Here is a 21,476-nt window from a genome sequence, read left to right on the forward strand (position 1 = left end):
AGGAACAGTTGGGCTGGCATCTGCTTTTCCTCTGAAGCATCTCCATTTAGGAGCTAGGGAAGTACCTGAGTACTCTTGCTGCAGATGGACAACCCCTTGCAAATCTTTGTTTCAAAAATGAAGTACTGAGAAAATCAACAACAGAAGCCTCTTAAGCCTTAATTTAAGACTAAGGTGTAAATTGAAAACAAGTCATTAAGACAATGCTGCCTTTATAAATGTTTGTGTTTCAGTTTGACTGACTTTGGTCTAGTTCAGGTCAAGTGGGAGCAAATTTCTGCTGAATGGGAATCAGCTGCTCTTTAGAAAAAAGCACTGTGTCCCCACAGCTTTTAAATCCCTTGAAGTCCCTTTAAATCCCTGCAGAGAGACCTGGATAAATTAGAGAGATGGGCAATCACCAACTGTACGAACCTTAACAATGGCAAGTGCTGAATTCTGCACCTGGGCTGGGGCACCCCTGACTGTGTGTATGGACTGGGGAGGAGAGGCTGGAGAGAAGCTACAGGAAGGGCCCTGGGGGTCCAGGTTGATGCCAGAGGGATCAGAGCCAGCAGTGCCCTGGGGCCAGCAGGGCCATCCCTGTCCTGGGGTTCCAGCCCCAGCAGGGCCAGCCAGGCCATGAGGGGATTGTCCTGCTCTGCTCTGGGCTGGGGCAGCCTCACCTGCACAGCTGGGGCAGGTTGGGCACCACAGTGTGAAAAGGACATTGAACCATCAGGGAGCACCCACAGGAGGCCACGAGGATGGGGAAGGGTCTGGAAGGGAAGCTGTGAGAGCAGCTGAGGGCACTGCAGTGCTCAGCTGGAGGAGAATGAGGGGAGACTCATCAGGGCTCCATCATCCTCACGAGGGGCAGAGGAGGGGCAGACCCTGATCTCTGCTCTGGGGGACAGGGACAGCACTCAGGGAACAGCTGGGGCTGTGCCAGGGCAGGGTCAGGCTGGATTTCAGGAAAGGTTCTTCCCCCAGAGGGTGCTGGCACTGCCCAGGCTGCCCAGGGAATGGGCACAGCCCCGAGGCTGCCAGAGCTCCAGGAGCTCCAGGGATGCCCAGGCTGGGATTGTTGGGGTGTCTGTCAGGGCCAGGGCTGGACTGGATGATCCTTGGGGATCCCTTCCCACTCAGGATGTTCTGTGATTCTGTGAAATACAGCAGTTAACTGTAAACTAAATAATGTCACACAGCCACACCTGCTCCACGAGCCTCAGTTGCAGTGAGCTGCCTTTTGCCATGTCATGAGCAGGACAGTCCTTCCAGGCTGGCTGGGCTTGCTTTTTGCCAGCCTGAGCCACCTCCAGCAGTTCAGCTGCTGAAACTGAATGGTGCTTCAAAGAGGAGCCTGTTAATGAGCTGAGCAGCTTATGGTGTGTTCCTTGTAGCTCAGATATTTCTGCAGACACACAGGGATTTGGGACACCCAGTGTGACCTGACTGAAATGCAGGCTTGCTCTGAAAGCCCAGATGTAGCACAGCTGGATTGCTACAGCTGTACCTTTAGAGATGTGCACAATGAGCATTATTGCAGCTCTGTGTGGGGTTGGGTTTTTTCCTCCTATTTCATGAAATCTTTTATAAAAAACAACTATTGTATCCTCACTTCTGAATCTGCTTGGACTGGGTTTTAGAATCAGAGGATGGTTTCGGTCAGAAGGGACTGTAGAGATCAGCCATTTCCACCCCCTGCCATGGGCAAGGACACCTCCCACTGTCCCAGGTGCTCCCAGCCCTGCCCAGCCTGGCCTTGGGCACTGCCAGGGATCCAGGGGCAGCCCCAGCTGCTCTGGGCACCTGTGCCAGGGCCTGCCCACCCTCACAGCCAAGGATTTGTCACATGGTTTGACCTATGAGCTTTAAAGTCCCTTCCAACCCAAGCTATTCTATGATTCTGTGCTTTAACATCTCCAAAGTGGGGAGAGGTTTCTATTTCAGGTTTTGTATACAGCCCAAAACAGAAGGTAATTGCAGAAAGTTGAGATGTGACCAAGGTTTGATGGCTATTGATAAGAGCACTGCACTGCCATTATTGGTCATTTATGCAGAGATACCATTCAGGTATCATTACTAAACCCACCAAAAGGATTGATCAGTGTCCAAAAACACCTGCCAAGTTACCAGACAAAAAGAGGCAGCAGGAGGAAGGGAAGGGTGAACTGGTTTCTCCATTTCCATATGGGGGGGTTGCGTGTTGGGTGGATTTACCCCAGCAGAAATCCCTGGCTGTGTGCTGGTGATTTAACCTCAGAAGATCATTCTTCTTGGCTGTGAGCACTGCAGTGAAGTAATGCCCAGCATGGCATTGCTCACACTCCTGAGAGCTCCTGTTCTAAAGGAAGGGAGGGCAGCTGTGGGCTGTGGCCTTTGTAACGCTCCACTTGCAGGCTGCTCCTGCCATGGCACTGGGCTCCAGCCTGTGTTGTCATGCACCTGGCTGCCTTCAAGGAAGGTCTTGAGGTTTTTTTTTTCTTTCTTTCTTTCCCAAAAGACGAAGGAAACATCTGGTAATTTGAGAATTGGTCTTTGTGAGAGAGAGGAGCAGCTCCCCCGCTCACTGCGGTGTCACTGTTCTCTGTTTAGATACCATTAACTCATCCTTTGAAGGCAGTAGATGAAGTTGCCAACAACAATTAAAAAACAATTTTTTGAAAGTCTTGGGTTTCCCGGGCCCTTCTCAGATCAGGAAATGAGATTAAAATCAGTTGCTGAAAAGCCACTGTGTTTATTTGAATACAGGCGAGCATGGCAGCTCGGCCGCCTCATTAAAGGAGGCATTATGAGCAGCCTGGTGTTGTGTTCCCGGTTTGATAAAGAGCATTGTCTGACAGCAAGCTTGCTGCAGCTCCCACTCCATGCTCTGGCACATATTTTCTGCCTCAGTGGTTCCTCTCAGTAGGATAGCCAGCCTCTGCCTTTCTGTTTGACGTTTTTGCTAATAATTACTTGAAAAATCATCCACTTCTATTTAAAAATTGCTACATGAAGTACTAGTCCGTCTTTGCATCATGACAGCAAGAGGCCAGTGAAGTAAGGGGTGTTCAGCCACATGAAGCTAACTTCATAAAGCATTGCCCAGGGTGCACTGCAGGATGACTGGAAATAATTAGCCTCTGGAGGTTGGAAACCTATGCCGTAAATCCCAGAGCTTGGAGTGAGGAGAGTTTTTTATCACTGTCCTTGACAGAAGAATTGTAACATCACGGCTCACTCTGTCTTTGACATAATAAACTCACAGTGGTGCTTTGCAGAATCCCGTGCTCAGAGCCCTGTTTGCCTCTCCCCTGTCCCAGCCTTGTCCCATGGGTTACAGCTGGGCTCTAGGAACTTTCCTTTGGGCCTCAAACCATCACACAGACACGTAATAGCTTCCAGGCGTCTGGCTCCCAGCGAGAATCAGCCCTCCTGGAATGAGACACATTTCCACTGATGCAATCGCTGCCACCTCAGAGAACAGCAGGATCTGAAGGTGAATGAGCTGCTCCAAGCTGTCCCCACCGGCGCCACGTGTGCTCAGGGATCCCTGCCCGGGGCTTTTGCTCTCCAGCACGGGCACAAAGCATTCCTGTCCCGGGATTTGCTCTCCAGCACGGGCACAGAGCATCCCTGCCCCAGGGCTTGGACGCAGAGCATCCCTGTCCCCGGGTTTGCTCTCCAGAACGGACACAGAGCATCCCTGCCCCGGGGTTTGCTCTCCATTATGGACACAGAGCATCCCTGCCCCGAGTTTTGCTCTCCAGCACGGACACAGAGCATCCCTGCCCCGGGATTTGTTCTCCAGCATGGGCACAGAGCATCCCTGCTCCAGACACGGAGCATCCCTGCCCCGGGGCTTTTGCTCTCCATTATGGACACAGAGCATCTCTGCCCCAAGTTTTGCTCTCCAGTACGGGCACAGATCATTCCCAGCACCACTCTGGGAGCTGGGAGCACCTTGGGCTTGGAGGCAGGAATTCAAAGTGGAAACGCCTGCCCAGATCCTCGGGTAACTTGTTGTGTATATCAGGAGTGTCTTGTAAATGATAATGAACAGATGCCTTGTACGTATTACACAATAAGCCACTTGAAGTTGTCACCAGTTGTTTATAGATGTTATTAATATTAATAATTTACCACTCATTTCCATATGAAACCACATTAGGCTTGTCTACACTGCATCCAGTTACCTGCAGAAGCTGCGAAGCCATGGCAGCATGCCCGAGCTAACACGTCCTGCTGAGAAAATGCTGCCTTTGTTCAGGGCTGTGGGGAGAGACAGGGATGTGTGGAAGGACAGGGATATGGGGAAGGACAGGGATGCGGGGAAGGACAGGGATGTGTGGAAAGATCAGGGATGTGTGGAAGGACAGGGATGTGTGGAAGGACAGGGCTGCTGCTGATGGCCTCTGTCCCCACACACAGCCCAAGGAGCTGCAGGAATTAGTCAGCCCTTCCAGGGACTGTTTTAAGGGATTTGCAGAGATGAATGTCTGCTCATCAAGGGCAGGTTGTTGGGTGGTGAAGGTGCTCTTTGGGTCTGGGAGAGGAGGGTCAAAGCCCTGGGATGTGTCCTTTGTAGAAGACTTTAGAGGCACCAGGTGTGTCTTCTTAGGGAATGGAAAGAAAAGATGAATCATAACAATTTGCCCAAAGTTTAATCTCCTCTGTTTTAGGCAAAGTTGAAATCTTGGTGTTCTGCACACAAGAAAAGCAAGAGTTAGATGAAAAGTGAGATTTTCTACAGCTTTTAGCATTGACCTGCATCTTCCCCCAAGGAATTTAAGGGGAATGTGCCAAATAATGTCTATAGGAGGCCAAATGTTTGTAAAATGTAGTTAAGTGTTCCTTTCATTCTGTGTGCACCCTAGTGAAGAGGTGGCCCTGCAGGACTGGGAGTCACAGCACTGACCTCTGGTTGCAGGTGTCCTGCCAGGGTGTCTGTGTGGCACAGGAGGATCTGGAGTTGCCTCAAGCCTGAAAGGGAGGATCCCAAAGCTTCAGGATTTGGGGGTGCTGAAGTCCCATCCTTGATCACTGCCTTTGAATCCAGTGTTGTGTAGTTTAATGTACAATCTGCTCTGTTGAGGCTGTGTACAATTATCAGTATTTATTCCAAGAAGCCTGAGGAGATTTTTTTTTTTGTCAAAAGACAAAGCTACAGAAGTTCCACAGTATGCAAAATACAGACCTTTGTATTTCCAGTGAAATATTTAGATGGGAATCATTACTGAGTCCTTTTACAGCAACCTTGCCAGAGAAAGAGAGAGAGAGGGCTGGGAAAGAAAACACAAAGGAGGTAATAATATCTGATTAGCCAAGCAGCTGAAGACCTGATGGGGATTGTGAAGCCTTTGCAGGCATCGTGACTTTCCATGTGAGTGACATTCCTCAGCAGGAATCAGCCACCAGCGAGGAGCTGCTCCTGAATGTCCCCCTAAGGACTTGTCTTTCCTTGGTGACCTTGCAGTGCCCTTGGCTGGGGCTGTGTGTCCCAGGAATTGGGGCCCTTGGCTCAGGGTGGCACTGACAGCTCCACCAGGCCAAGCCCTGCCTGGGGTGCTCGGTGCCCTGCACTGGGGGCAGATCTCCACAGCTGTCCTCTGTCACTCCCTGGCTTTTCAAGGCTGACCCTGCTGCAGTGACCTGGACAGTGCCTGCCGTGTATTCTGTGAATTACCGGAGCTGTATTTTCTGGCTGCAGTATCCAGTGTGCCTCTCATTTCCACCAGAGCAGTGCTGGCATTTGGGGGAATCACTTATAATTTAAAGCTCTATGCCAGAGAGAAGACTCTATCCCTTTATTTTATAGGATTTTTGAGATATAACCAAAAGTACTGAGCAGCCTTAGGAACTCTGGTTTTGTCACTGGAGGAGGTTTGTCCATATCTTGTTGGCTGTATGTCACAGACATCTTTTCATTAAAAATCCTTTCTTAGGATTTTTCCCTTCTGAGAAGCTGAGAGGCTTCAGAAACAAAATATAAACATTGATTATCTGCTGCTGTGAAATGCAACAGGTGGATCCATGATTGGTCTGGTGTAGATGTTTGGAATTAATGGCCAATCACAGTCAGCTGGCTCTCTCTCTGCCTGAGCCACAGACCTTTGTTGGTTCATTCTTTTCTATTCTTAGCTTAGCCAGCCTTCTGAGATGAAACCTTTCCTTCTATTCTTTTAGTGTAGTTTTAAAATAATATATATCATACAATAATAAATTAAGCTTCTGTAACATAGAGTCAGATCCTCATCTCTTCCCTCATCCTAAGACCCCTGCGACCACCGTCACAGCTCTAGCTTTTGTTTCCTTGTTTAATTTCCTTGGGGGTTCTGGTGTTCACAGGTACCTTTCTTTTTCTCCTCCTTAAGGTTGCATTCGGGTGTGAGGGTTGTTTTGCCTTCCTTACAGCATCACCACACCAGCAGCTGGGACCCCAAGCTGCAGTTTGGTCCTTCCTCAAACCTGTGGGATAGTTCCTTAACTGGCAGAGGGACAAAGCAACAGTGCTTTGTTAAGGCTGGGCCAGCAAAGATGTTCTCCACAGTACTTTGCATATTCACTTTTTTGGGGATGCGCTCCTTCTTCGAAAACAGCTTCTCATGTCACTAATAAAGCCATCTTAGATTTGAGCAAAGAGGATTCCAGCTGAATCCTGTAGGAAATCAGCTCTTTCAGGAGAGAAAAATCAGAGAATTGTCCTTGCTGAGTACTTAGACCTGGAAAAGGGAACATGAACTTGATGAAAGTAAGATTACATTCTAGCTGCTCTTTACTTACTTTCATTTCTAATATCAGTGGATATCATAGATTTAAACTTTCAGATTTCACAGCTGCAGGTAGGATCTAGTTTAGAGCATAGCATACAATATGTGAGCTGTAAGAAATAGAGCTCCAGCTTCCTGCAGCTGGAGGAATTGGCTATACCAACTTAATCTGAGTCCACCTCCCACAGAGAGGATGTAGGAATGAAATGAAAAGTATATGTAAAGTTTTGTGTATTTATTACTTTTTAAAAACACTTTTCATGGGTAAAATCTGTCTTTAATGATGCATTCAAACTGTGGTGCTGAGAAGTATTGCATAGCTAATGCATTGGTTTGTTTTTGTTTATTCTGCAGAAATGATGGAATTTCATTTTTTAGCAAAATTACCAGGGCTCCTTTATTATTCACAGGGCTTTAAACCCATGACAGGGGAATGCTAAGTCCTCGAGGATTTTAATACCAGCTTCCCTGCGAATCTAAACTGGTTTTCCAGCCCACGACTTGGTGGGCCACAGGGGTTTTTCCTGGAGTGTAATACGCATTTAAAGCTTCTTATGGATGGCTACATCTGCAAATAAGCTCAGAAAGGAGAAGAGGGAATGCATTGTGTTATCTGGGGCTGAGCAGGGAGAGATTATCATAGGAGAGAGCTGAACAAGGGGTGTGCCAGCTGAGCAGGCAGGGTGCTGACTCCAGGTACCACAGACAGTTTCTGCAGGATCACTGCAGCCTTCACTCACCATTAGGAGAGAGGAAACTTCTGCCTCCCTGGCTGCCTTTTTGGGAATAGCAAAGAAGGAAAATGTCAAGTAGTTAAAAGTGTGTGTATTTAATTCCTGAGTAACGTTGGGGTTTATTTTGTTTGCCCTTTCATTTCTCCTCTGAATGCTTTTAGGAAGTAAATGCAGTGTTTTAGCTGGATTCAGCTGGGCAATGAATGTCTCAGTGTGTGTAATGTACAGCTCTGAGACACAGATGTTGTTTTAGACACCCAGCATTCAAGTTCATAGCAAAGGCTCTTAGGCAATGCAATAATATAAAAAAGCAACACTGGAATTTCTCAATTATACATTTCTAAGGAAACTTACAGACTTCCAGTTTATATGCAAGACTGGCATGAGGGAAGTTTGGGTTTTGACCTCCTTTCCAAGCTCATATGCCACATAGCTTTCCTGAGCTCACCTGATTTCCACATTTGGTCTAAAATTAAGGAAATCACAACCTGTCATTACATGATTTGAGTTCCCTCATTAGTCACTAAGACAAGCTGATGGATGACAAGTCCCCAGCAGGCCCCACACCATGGCCATGCACAGCCCCATGTACTGGAGTGCCTTGGAGTGCTGCTGTAGTTCTTGTGTACAATATTTATACTTTATTTCAAACTAGGCCAGTAGGAATGATTTAGTGAAATCCACGGCTTTTGAAAGCTGCTGCCATGCTGGAGTACGTGCTTGAAACTTTCTAAAAATATTTGCACATGCATATATTTAAACAAGGATGGATTTGTGACCTAGTGGAGCTGAAGTGGTGTGTGCCATTGCCAGGCAGGGCTCCCATAGTTCCAGTCCCCCTGGACCACAGTGGAGGGAAGGGAATCCCTCAGGGGTGTGACAGGATGTGGGACAGCAGCCAGCTTGTCCTGGAGCCCTGGAGCTCCTCTGGCATTTGTGAAGCCAAATTCCCAATATTTCCATGGTGTCCATGCTGGGCCATGGCTGTGCAGTGTGCAGGGGTGGATGGCACAGGGGATTTGTGTGTGTGTGTGTGTGTGTGTGTGTGTGTGTGTGTGTGTTTCTATGTGTGTGTGACAGGAGCTGCTGTGGCACAGGGAAGCTCTTGGACAAGAGCAGCTGTGCTGTCCAATGTTTCAAACCTGTCTCCAGACCAAATCACCCTCATCAATGCAAATGTGGCCAGTTAAACAGTAGGCATTGTGGCACAAATACTTCATATTTCATATTAAGTCTTTTAAATTCACGCCTATTTTTAAATTCTTTTCTTTCAAAGGGTCACCATTGTCTAGTGTGCTGTAGGGATGAATGACAGGAGCAGTTAACTCAATAGACTTGGATATTTAAGGCACCTGGGAGGTGGGTGTGAGGCAAGGCAATGTGACACTGATGTATTCCCTGAAATCTGGCTTAGGGAGAGGAACCTGGCTTTGAGGACAAATCCCACACTTGGAATGTTTCTTTCCTCTCTGTGGCTGACTCTGATGAGCTACAAGGCCTCATCAGCCCTGTCACCAGGCCCAGGAACAGAGGCTGCTGCAGCTTTGGGGACACAGGGCTGCCCTCAGCATGTCCTGGCCACGTGGGATGAGGATCCTGGCTCTACCAAGGCTTTTGTAATTGTCTGACACCAGCAGTGTGGAAGAATGGGGTGAATGATTACTAATGAGAAAGATTTCATTTCACCTGGGCTTCAGACAGGTGAGGAGTTGGGCTCTGTTGTCATTAGTGACACGCTTGAGGAGGCTGATTGTGCCTGGTGTGTCCAAACCTAAATTATTGTTCTGTGGGTGACTCTGGCCTGATCTCACCAGATCCTTGGATGTGCTGAGCTTTCTTCATTTCCATGACTCCAAGAGCACAGTGTGGGACTTGGATACTCTCCAGGGAGGTCCAAGCAGCAATTTAGGGCTGCTGTATCTGCAGCCTGGTCAAAAGCAAGATGTGTTCAGAAGCCCAGGAGTAATGCCAGTATTGTGGTGCTTTTGCCCTAGGCAGGTGCACAAAGAATGAGAAGTTTCTTGCTGAGTGTTTATTCCCCCAAGCAGGATTTTGCAGATGTGGGTAAACTGAATCCCTTCTTTCATCTGCTTAAAAGACCTATAAAAGAGCTGTCTGCTGTTTTACAGAATTGCAGTGTAATTCCAAATCTGCTGCAGACATGCTGCATCCTCTCAGAAGAGTTTTATCTGGTGGTTTAATGTTGGTTTTTACCCAAGTGTGATTTATTTATAGATTCAGAGTCACAGGAGGGTTTGGGTTGGAAGGATCTGTAAAGCTCATCCCATTTCACCCCCTCCATGGCAGGGACACCTCCCACAGTCCCAGGCTGCTCCAAGCCCCAGTGTCCAGCACTGCCAAGGATCCAGGGGCAGGCACAGCTGCTCTGCCAGGGCCTCAGCACCCTCTGAGTAAAAAATTCCTTCCCAATCTCTCACCTCTCTTCCTCCCTGGCAGTCCATTTGAGAAGGCTCTTTTAAAAGCTGACACAGCAGCTCCTGGTTCAGGCAGATCACCCCCAAACACCTTCATGGACTCCTGAAGTCCTCTGGGTTTGAAGGGGCTTTAAAGCTCATCCCATCCCACCCCTCCATGGCAGGGACACCTCTCACTGTCCCAGGCTGCTCCCAGCCCTGCCCAGCCTGGCCTTGGGCACTGCCCAGGGATCCAGGGGCAGCCCCAGCTGCTCTGGGCACCCTGTGCCAGGGCCTGCCCACCCTCACAGGGAACAATTCCTAATTCCCAATATCCCATCCATCCCTGCCCTCTGGCAGTGGCAGCCATTCCCTGTGTCCTGTCCCTCCATCCTTGTCCCCAGCCCCTCTCCAGCTCTTCTGGAGCCCCTTCAGACACTGAAAGGGGCTCTGAGCTCTCCCTGGAGCTTCTCCTCTCCAGAGCACCCCCAGCTCTCCCAACCTGGCTCCAGAGCACAGGGGCTCCAGCCCTGGAGCATCTCCATGGCCTCCTCTGTCACCTATTTGATGGATATCCAACTTTATAATGGCACTCACATACACACACAGATGAATATCAACAAGACCTAAAGGCACAGAGCAAATCCAGCCCCAGCTCAGCCTGCTGGAAATTGTTGAACTTTTATAGAAAATCAGTCACAGCTCTGCAATTTCATGCTTCATCATTTTTGTTACATGTATGAGGGAAATTATAAACCTTGTAATTTCTCTCTTACTATATAAAAAGCTTTAGATAACATCAAGATATGGAAGTAATACAAAGTAAGATGCCTCGATACATTAATGAACAAGATCTAAAATAGACACTGTTCACCTCAATGACATGGAAAGGAAAAGAGAAGAATTCAGCTCTGAATGGGAGGATTAAAAAACCTGGGTGAGGGGAGAAAAAATAGTGTAAGGAAGAGGCTTGGAAATGTAAGGCAAACCAAAATATGCTTCAAATACAAAAGACGTTATTCCTGTCTTATTTTAAAAGCTGTAACAATTGGTAGGTGGTTTGTGGCAGGGGGGTTCCTGCCTTCAGACACCTGCAGAACTGTGTGCCAGGGCTGAGGTCTGACCCCGTCTGTGTGTCCCTGTCCCCACTGCCACCCCCACCAGCTCCAGGGTGTCCCACCAGCCAAACTCCAGCCCTGTCCCTGTTTCCATCTCATCCAAAAAGATGGGTTTATTTTTCCAACCCTCCTACTGGAGATCTAAGCCTCATACAGGAATATTTACATGTGTGGAATATGTGCCTGGAGCAGTTCTGTGCTGCCATGTCCTTCTGGAGCCATGCCCATGGTGATGCTCCAGAGGCTTTGGCTGCTGCAGGGTGGGATGTGCCTTCCCTGGCTCTGTGTTCTGATCTGTCCCTCCCTTCTCAAAATGGGAGTCCAGTATTTGAAGACCAGGCTTTTAAAACTGGCATCTAATTCAGTTTTATCTGCCTAAATTAAACCACCAGATCAAAGCCATTGAGCAAATAAGGACATATATTTGATTTTTTAAGGTATGGATTATCTGTTATCAATCTCTAAAGTACAGTAGTGTTTTGGTCTTTTCCAATGTTAATGATCCTGTGATTCTGTGTTTTGCCTGCTTTATGTGCAGGACTTTCTGTGCTTAAATTCAGTGTGAGTTTCTAGCACAAGGCCTGTAGATTAATTTCAACTGCAGTTTTTTCAGAAGTAATGTCTGAACTTTACCTGTGGTAATTCATTAGCTCAAACTCTACCTTTTGCTGTCTAAGTTTCCCTTTACAGTCATGTTTTAAAGATGTATTATTTAATCATAAAACAATTGATCCCGTTTATATTTCTGCTTCTTTCTGACTGCTGTTCCCTCTGATGGGCTAAGCAAAGAGATGCTTCTTCCCAGAACACCAAATTATTGGAGTGGGCAGCATAAACTGTGTGTTAGCACACGTGGGCAGCTAGGATGAAGGAGAAGGAAAAATATTTTCAAATACCTGCAGCCTACAGGAAAGCTGGAGAGGGACTTTTTGCAGTGACAGGACAAAGTGGAATGGCTTTAAACTGAAGGAGAGGTTAGAACTGGATATTAAGAAGAAATTGCTCCATGTGAGGGTGGCAGAGGGTGCCCCGAGAAGCTGTGGCTGCCCCTGGATCCCTGGCAGTGCCCAAGGCCAGGTTGGATGGCACTTGGAGCAGCCTGGGACAGTGAGAGGTGTCCCTGCCATGGAGGGGTGGCACTGGATGGGCTTTGAGGTCCTTTCCAGCCTTCCAAAATCTTATGGATGGTGGAAATGCAGGGGAAGAGAAAAATTAAAGAGAGTTTTTAATTAATTAGCTTTAGCCCTGTGGGTCTAAGCTGGTAGCAAAGCTGAGGGCACATCCCTGGGATGTACCAAACCCTCAGGTGCCCAGTTCTCCTCCTCTGCAGAGCTGGGAGCTGTACACGCAGCAAAGCTTATTCTGTGAAGGCTCCACTGCCAAAAATAAACCTCATTGGGATTCCTGAGATGGCTGCTGTCAAGGAAAGTCAAATTTGGAGCTTTAAGCATGTGAACAGTGTCATTTTAAAAAGTCTGTTCAGCAGGGAGATAAACAGGGATCAGCCACACAAGCTGCTCTAAGTCCCCGCGTGCAGGGAGGGGCAGAGTGGGGCAGTGGGGCTGGGGTGGCCAAATCCCAGAGGAGCTCCTGGGGCTGCAGGAGAGGGCACAGCCCCAGCAGGGCACCCTGGCAGCGTGCAGGGCTTGGCTGTCCTGGTGCCCTGAGCATGGACCCTCCCCAGAGTGCTCCTGAGCCATTTCCCCAGTCTGGCTGTGCTGGGATTTCTGGGGCAGAGTGGGAAGGGGAAGCTCTGTTGGGCTGGGATGAGCATCTTCAGCCCAGGGGCTGTGCCATAGCCATGACTGGTGCACCCTGAGTGCTAGGAACTACCTGGGGCCTGTTACACCTGCTGAAAAGGCAAAACCAAACCAGCCAACCCAGAAAACCATGTAATTTATCTTTGCCAGAACAACCTTACTCTTTACACTTTCATCACCTGAAAAACTCCCTCTCTTCATAGGTGCTTTGTCTTACTGACTATGTAGGTTCCTCTCTATGGTAATTCCTTCCATCATGTTTTCCTCCAAGTTTGCTTAACCTAAAATTTTGGTGTAGCTCTTGGATCAATTCTTGGAACCTGAAAGAGCTCTCTGAAAATGCCTCAACAGAGATACTAAATCAGCAGCAGCCTCTGCAAAGAATTGCCAGGTACATCCTGAAAGCAGTTCCTTCCTCTTGTACAGTTCCAACAACATCATTAAGAAAAAAATCTTGTCCTTTGTACTTCCCCCCCTTCATACATGCACATATCTTGTAGTAAATTCATTTTTCAGTCTTGACTTTGTGCAAACACAATGTTGTGCTGCAAGCATTAAAAGGCAATTTAGTACTCAAAGGATTAAAAGCTCATGTTAAATTGAAGACTACACTTGGCATAAACATTAAAAATTGACAGAACACCCTACACATTAACTGCACCAGGGCTCCATAATTAGCATTTAAAAGTAAAACATCATTTCCTTACTGTTTCCTACTTACTCATTTATAATGCATTTATTATAATTCAGATGTGAATATGAGGCTTTCCACTATTGTCAGTTAGTAAATAAATAAAAAACCCCTACTCCTGTTGGAAACAGGGGCCTGCACACAAGGACTGGGGGATGAATGGTTTGTTAATCCAAATCTCAAACGCCTGATGAATCAGCAGTGAGTAACTAACCTCATTCCAGGCCTAATTCTCTTCTTGAGCATCCATGGAGAAAGCCTGGGCTCAGCAGCACCGGCTTCCACTGGCACCAGCACAGGGAACATGGGATAAACTCCACTTCTTGGGATTTGGATGTATTGTTTTGGATCTAGTGCTGTGCAATGTGGGAAAATAGATATATGGTTCATCCTGTAATGTGGAAAATTCAGTGCAGATTGAAATTTGAATGCAAAAGGAAAAGAATGAGGAAGGCAATCTCATTAGGGAAGTGGAAAAGAGGAACTATCAGACATTAAAGGGATAGCACTTTGTGACTTGTGTTATTTTGGGATGAGATGGTGTTTTGTTCATCCACGCTAGTCCAGACCTTTTTTGCTCTTTTGGGTTTTTTGGAAGGTGAGGTGGCCAAGTGCTGGGTTCCAGTGCACTTCTGTGCTTAATTTAAATCATGCTCCATCTCTGGCTGACCTGGCACTGCCTGTGGAACACCTGGCCTGAGGCTTTCTTCTCATCCCACATCCCCTGAAACCACTTTCCTATACTTCCAACAAATCTATCTGGCTTCAGCCAAACCTTCTCTCCCATAGCTCTAGACTCACTGGAAGAATCTTAATTAGATTGTTTAAGTCAGCCTGGGCACTGTTTGGTCGAGGTCCCAATTTGCCAGAGAAAGTCTCCACCCGCAGACCTGGCTCAGTGGGCAGAGGTTCTCCCTCTCCAGCCCAAGGGAGATCTCTGCTCTGCTGTGCACAGCAGCCACCCTCAGCTGTGTTTGGCTTTCCTGGTGCTGCAGATCAGGTCAAACCCTGCCCCAAATCTTGGCTTTGCAGATGCCCCACGTTCAAAGCCGTGAGGAGGGGGCTGGCCACACCACTTCTGTGAAGCCCACCCCTGCCAGCTCACCTCCAGAAACGTGGCAACATGCAAATCATCCTGCAGAAGGCTCAGCATTGCCTCTGCACGGCCTGCTGACATGATGAATCTCTTTTTGTTCCTGCTCTGAAGCCTCACATCATCTCCACGTCCTCCGGGGTCGCTGCTGTGTGCAAGACAAGACCACGTTTTGTTCAGGCCCTGTGAAATGCAATTAGAAGCCCCTCCAGAGCCAGCAGGAGCTGAAGTTAAAAGGAGAGAGAGGGGAAGAAAGGGACCTCCCCGCTGGCCAGCAGTGTGCTGGCTTTGAAGTCCTGGGCCATCTTTTGTGTCCCCGCTCCAAGGGCCTTTAATCAGGACCTTTGCCTTGTCATTCGGGGGGGACAAACCCCACACAGTTGGTGGGGCTGGCCCTGTGTGTGCCAGGAAGAAAAGTCTTTGTCAGAAATTTCCACTGACCCAAGCACTTTGTTTCTTTGTCTCTCCCAGACGACGTTTGAACTAAAAAGAAGACCAAAACTCTTGTCTGTGCTAACAGTATTTTAATGGGGAGCCCCGGTGGCTTCTCGGAGCCTCCCTGCCAGGCCCAAGGCGGAGAGCAGGCCTTTGGTCTGGAGGCCTCTTAAAATAAAACCAGCTCAGGCAGCTTTTTATAACCTTCTTCTCTGGCTATGTCCTGGGTGATACAAAGAGCCTCACACCATAATATTGCAACGTGCTGCTAAGGAAAATACTTCATCCTCATATTATGTAATGTTGTATAGACAGAACCTGGAATGGCGAACATCTTATTTTTGTTGTTCGCACAGCAGTGAGTCACAGATCAGCTAAATCTCCCCAAATAAATGGCCATAACCCCAAGCATGAGGCACATTCTATCAATCTGACAGAGCTGGAGGCACTGAGGTGGCCAGCCTGTGTCCCAGCCCCAGTGATGGACGGCACAGCCCCAGGGCGGCTGAGCTGAGATGACACAGGGCTGAGCAGGAATGATCTATTCTCTGTTTGCTGTAGCACTTTACAGATGAACAAAATGCTCCACTGAAATGCTGAGAATGATACTAAAATTCAGGTTGCCAGTGTTTTACTCATGAAGAATCTATTTGAGCTACTTTTTAAAGAGATTTTTATGTATCTGTTGCAGTCTCACTTTTCTATTGAATTATGTACACCCGGCCCCATAACTATCACTTTTATTCCTCAGGAAGAGGCATAAAATAGTGCTTTTTAAATGATATAAAATATTTCTAAAATAACTCTTCCTTCCCAGTTAAACATTATCTCCTTACCTATTTTTCCATTCGTTTCTTGATATGCTGCAGCTTTTTTCCTACCTTAAATCAGCTCCACTTTAGAAAAAGTAAACTCCTGAAAAAGGAGGGGGAAATGAGAAAGTTTTATAGGAACAAATAGATTAATAACTAATGGTGATGAGATCTGGCAGCCTTTCTTACAGGTGTGTGTGGAGAAGAATGTCACTGTATTATCAAAGCAGGTTAAAGTTTTATCACAGCTCTCGTGTGTTTTATTAGATTCTCAGAGCACACCTCCTCCAGTAATGCCTGGAATAATCCAGGCTGATCCCATAGATCAGCTGATTAACTGAACCTCAGCAACAATAGCTCAGCTTTGGTTTTATTTTTACTCTTTCAGCTTCCTCTTTATGACCTCCCCGTCACTCATTTGGATTTGTTTATTTTGTGTTCGTCCCTTCCTCCTTGTAGGGTTGAACAGTGATTTTGAAGGAAAGGCCAAGCCTTCATCCCTGCAGATCCTGCAGGTGCTCCATCCCATGGATGGAACGTTACCTTAGAGCAGGAATAACCCTGCCTGCTACCACAGGAACAACAACTCAGGGATATGTGCAACTGTAATTACACTGCTGAGACATTAATTACTGATAGAGACTCCCCAGTTCAGCCGTGACTCAGCTGTGCTGCCTTTCACCAGCTTACCTGTGTGTTTCTGCCTGGTTTTGCTCTCTCAGGAACTGAGCCTTGCAAAGGCTCTGTCCCTCATCCAGCCAAATTTATACAATGGTGCTGAAGTCTGAATGCCAGAGCAGCCCCATTAGCTTCAAAAAACCATATTTTTGTTAAAAGTTAAGCAGATATTTAAGTGCTTTGCTAGCTTAGGGTCAAAGTGTTCAGCACCTTGTTGGACTGTGTCTTACCTACCTGCTCATTAAAGATACATCAGACCAGCTGCCTTGTCTTTATCAAGCAGAGAGGTGCAGCCAATTGACTTTATGTGACAGCTAAAAGTGAAGGAGATCAAGGAAGCTTGAGAGACAAAGAAGTTAGGTTTTGTTAGAATCTTAAATGAAAGAAAAATAGCATTTGGCCAGCTGCTGAAAATTGTTTCTTACTGAAAATTGTGTCAGAAGGGTTTTATTTTCCAAGGACTTTTGACCAGGATTTTTGGAGAGATTTGGATTTGTGGAGGTTGGATTGGGCAGAATCGACCTTGCTTATTTTGTTGCTGCCTTTTTTGTTGTGAGTGTGGTGGCCTTGCTCAGAGCTTTGAGTGCAGACTCCTGCAACCCAAGGTGAGCTTGCACAGAAGAATTGGGAGCCTCAGTGTGTTAGTGAGGCTCCTGCATCATTCTTACAAGGGATTAGAAACAGCAAAGTGCCTGGTGGGCTTAATACTGAGTGCAACTAGGCAAGCAATTTACAGGAGATCAGCTCTGTGGCCTGAGTCATCTCCAGAGATGACCAGGGAGGGATTTTCTCCTTTAGCCACAGCATTAGCTTGATAGTTCTCACAGTACAAATTATAAGGTCATTTGCATTTATATTCCTGCTAATGATTACATGAAGAAATAATTTGTTTTCAGCATAACACTGTGCCTGTGCTTTCCCTCATGCTGTGAGGTCAGCACCTGTGTGTGATGGACCCGTGGGTTCCACAGCAGGCAGCTGTGAGGTCCTGGATGGGGTTCTGCTCTCACCAGAGGGTCAAACAGTGGAGAAAACTGGGCAGCCTTCAGTTTTTGGCACTACCTGTGCTGGCCTTGATTGATGTTCCTCCTCTGGGGAGTGGGAAGCTGCCACATCCTCTGTCTCCTGTTGTCTGTCCTGCCTCTTGGGCTGCAGGGACCTCTTCTCCCCTCTGCCTGTGCTGTTCCTCGTGCCATGAGACCCCTGCCAAAAGGTTTTTCAAGCAGTGAGTTGGTGCAGGGGAGATGTGCCAGCACCAGGAGCCCATGGAGCCCCAGGATGGTGGCCAAGGTGTGTTTCCTGAGAGGGGGAACAGAGACATCCCTCAGGTGATAATGGACCCTGTGCAGGGGCAGAGCTGGGGTTCCCCAAGGACATGGGCTGATTTTAGGCAATTTTCTCTTACTTGATGCCCATATCAGCAGCTCTTGTTGTGAAATGAGAAGTCCCTCCTTCGCTGAGCCAGAGGTTTACACAGGGAACTGCCCAGGTTCCTCCCATCACTTTTCCCCAGAGGAGGTGACTTTTCCTTCCTACGCCTTCTTTTCTACATCCTGAGGTTGAGATACAACCAGAAATTTCTTTTTTTAAATAAAAACCCAGCAGAAATCTAAACTGGGCAGGGTCAGGTTTACATTTTTCCTTCTAAGGCCCGTCAGCAGTAGATGGGTGTTTCTAGCAGCCCCAGCTATCAAAGTGTTCTGCAAGGAAATATCCCTGGTGCTAATTTCAGGCTCAATGAACTCCAGCACATATTTGTGATTTTCCCCGTTATGATGACATCAGGGTGGAAACACGAGGCTGGGGACTCGGTGACAGCAGGCAGCTTTCCTGCCACTGCTCATTTACTGCTTTTTTGAGAGCCAGATCCTAAACACTCGAGTATTAACATGATTTCAGCTCTTAAGTAAAACTAAAGAAGTCTTTTCATCTTCCCATTGAGTGACGAGCTCCTTAAGTAGATCACAAGCTTTCTGCTGCTTTGTCTGAGTGAGGAGAAAAACTTTAATTGTTCCCATCTTCTAGTGCAGGTATTGATTAATTAAATGTATTAGCAAAGATCTTGGCCTACTTTTTTGCACCATCAAACAAGTACTTAATGACTATATCACTATGAAAATGGCATTGCTTTAAAGCATTGCATTGGAGCCCCTTTGTACTTTGCTTTCATTTCTTTTTTTCTTTTTTTTTTTCTTATCCCATTATGAACAATAAAGTTTCTCCTGTTAATATAACACAGAGGAAGGGAAGGGAGCTCTCAGCTGAGGGATCCCATCTGGACCAGGCTGAGCTGTGGCATTGGGATGTCCCCAGGCAGGGGGATGTGCTGCCAGCTGGGGAGGCTCTCTGCAAGTGCAGGCAGGTCAGGGAGCAAATGTTAGATGGTAAATCTGTATAATTTACTCTAATTTAGCATTTGGTGGGTAGAAATATGAATATGACTCACATGCTAAGAGGGAGAAGGCAGGTTTATGAGGAGCAGAACTAATAGGTCTGTGTGAGATAAAGAACACTGCCTCCCACCTCACTTAATCTCTTTCTTCCTTTGGGTCCCATTTGTAGAATCTCATTTATTTGCACTTTTATACCTACCTGTAGGTCTGCCTCCTTCCATCTCACAGCCCTGTGCTCACCAATGTGTATCAGAGAATCCCAGGATGGTTTGGGTTGGAAGGGAGCTCAAAGCCCATCCAGTGCCACCCCTGCCATGGCAGGGACACCTCCCACCATCCCAGGCTGCTCCCAGCCCTGCCCAGCCTGGCCTTGGGCACTGCCAGGGATCCAGGGGCAGCCCCAGCTGCTCTGGGCATCCATTCAGCCCCTCACCACCTTCACAGGGAAGAATTTCTTCCTAATTTCCTGTCTAAATCTACCCTCTTCCAGTAAAGCATCCCCTTAGCACATCCTACATCCTGCACAAGGCTCTGTGTTTTGCACACTGAATGGCAAATCCCCATCAATCTGCCCCAATTCACACTCACTGTCAGGGCTCCATAGTGCCATCAGGTTTGAAATGCATCCTCTCCCATTCTATCCAGGAGTTCTTGCAAATCCTTCCTTTTCCTGGTCTCCAAGTGCACCTGGAGTTGGTGTTGCTCAGCCTCTCCAGTTTGCACCTTGCCAGGCTGTGAGGTTGAACAAAATGCTTTCATTTTACGGCACTCTGAGCATTTGTACAAAGTTGTTAAGATCTGACACCAATTTGATGCTTTCAGTCTTGATGCTTTTACCCCACCTGTCTTTGCCTGTACCTGCCAACGTGTGCCAGCCAGGCCAGCAACCAAAGCCAGGCAGGGCCTCACTGCCTGCAATGACAAAGCATTTCTTGCTGCAAAAAGAGTGTTATTGCAGAACACTTCATAAACTGTAAATCTGGAATTAAGGCTTACCATTTTATAGTACCAGCATTGGGAAGTCCCATGTCTATAACTAAAATATGTGCCATGGTGACGATAACACTTGGGTTTTATGTAATGCTGAAAGTTGAGGTGCAGAGAAATGAAATGAGAGCCCAACTGCCTTCAACACCAGGGGAAACCTGAAAATACACCCACAGCTGGCTGCTGGTCCACAGCTGCTGGGCCACACTCATACCTAGAATAAAATGCATATTAACAACCTCTGCAGACAGGGAGGCTGAGGGCTGTGCTGCACAGGAGTGACTCGGGTCCCATGTTTGGGTGGAAGGAGTGGAGAAACACAGCTGAGTTGCTTAAAATAGCCAGAAAAGGACCCCTAGTCCTTTCTTGCCTTGTTCCCTTCACATTCACAAATATTCATCTCCGTCTCTCCTTTTTTTCCATCCTTCCTAGGGGCGATGACTGACAGATTAATATATGTCTAGCTACGTGTCTTAGAAATCAAAAGGAAGGTGCTGTCAGAATCGCTTGTCAGAAAATGAGATTAGGCACACTTGTCATTTGCTGAGGATTGCAGTCTTTCAGAGATAAGGTTGCATTTAATGAGTGTAAAAAGCCTCCTTGTGAAAAAGGGGGTGGTGCAGGAGAGAGAGAATGATTATTTTTCTGGTGTCAGCTGAGTGCTTTATCATATAACTTGATAGCGTGGCACCCTGGCAGGCACTGATAATGGCTGCTGGGGCTATTGCACCTCTTCAGCTGCTCTGCAGCTTCAAAAGTGATGACTTGTTACCTGCTTTTAAACTCCTCTTGGATGTGGAAACCCACTATCCTGGGGGAAAGAAGCAAAAGCGTGTACAGTGTGTTTTAAAGAAAGACCTGTGAAAACACACAGCATAAAGGGAACGTGCTAAATGTATAGCCACTTTCCCCAGCAAACTAGAAAGAATACTCAGCGGGTTTCGGTGAAATATGGAACTTGTCTGACAAGTGAAGGATAACTAATGAGAAACAGAGCTGTATCCCACTGAAACCAATTGTGTTTTGTTATGGAAAATATTTATCAAGCCTTTTTTTTTTCATTTGTTGGTTCTCCTAACAGCACCTTAATAACTCCTCTTATGTATGTGATTCGGTTTCTCTCATATGCATCTCAGTTATTTAAATATCTGCAGTGGGGTGGGTGTTTTTTGGTTATCAATTGGATATTATAATCTTGTACATGAATATTTTAGGTGAATGTTTCATTCATCAAAGTAATGGTCATTCTTTTGCCAAGTTAATGCCTTTGCATGGTTTAGAAGCTGGCTAAAGGTACAGATTTATTGTTCATAGTCTACTTTCTAAATATGAGCTGACAGTCAAAAATGGAATTTATCTGTTCAGCAGAAGAGCCCCTACATTAGCCATGTTTTTGCAACAGTATTTCTTGCCTTGGCACACCTCTTTGAAAATTATCCTTGGAAGAGGAGATTTCTGTCATATATTCTTCTCATCAAATGAGATGTGATTTTCATTATTTTGCTTGAATGTTAGAAAATGAAAGAAATTACTTGATTGGTTTATGGTGCTGATTCAGCATTTTCTGGACTAAAAATGACCTGGACGACAGAATGGGATTACAGCATGCAATAATGGATGCTTTATT

The 21,476-nt window shown here is 46.8% G+C and overlaps 1 protein-coding gene across 7 annotated transcripts in view; it reads left to right on the forward strand.

Annotated features, from left to right (window-relative positions):
* AUTS2 (activator of transcription and developmental regulator AUTS2) overlaps window positions 1-21,476 on the forward strand; it is a 798,387-nt gene that overhangs the window by 697,044 nt on the left and 79,867 nt on the right. The window lies entirely within an intron of this gene.

This window comes from Zonotrichia albicollis, chromosome 22 (assembly GCF_047830755.1).
Source record: "Zonotrichia albicollis isolate bZonAlb1 chromosome 22, bZonAlb1.hap1, whole genome shotgun sequence".
NCBI lineage: Eukaryota > Metazoa > Chordata > Aves > Passeriformes > Passerellidae > Zonotrichia > Zonotrichia albicollis.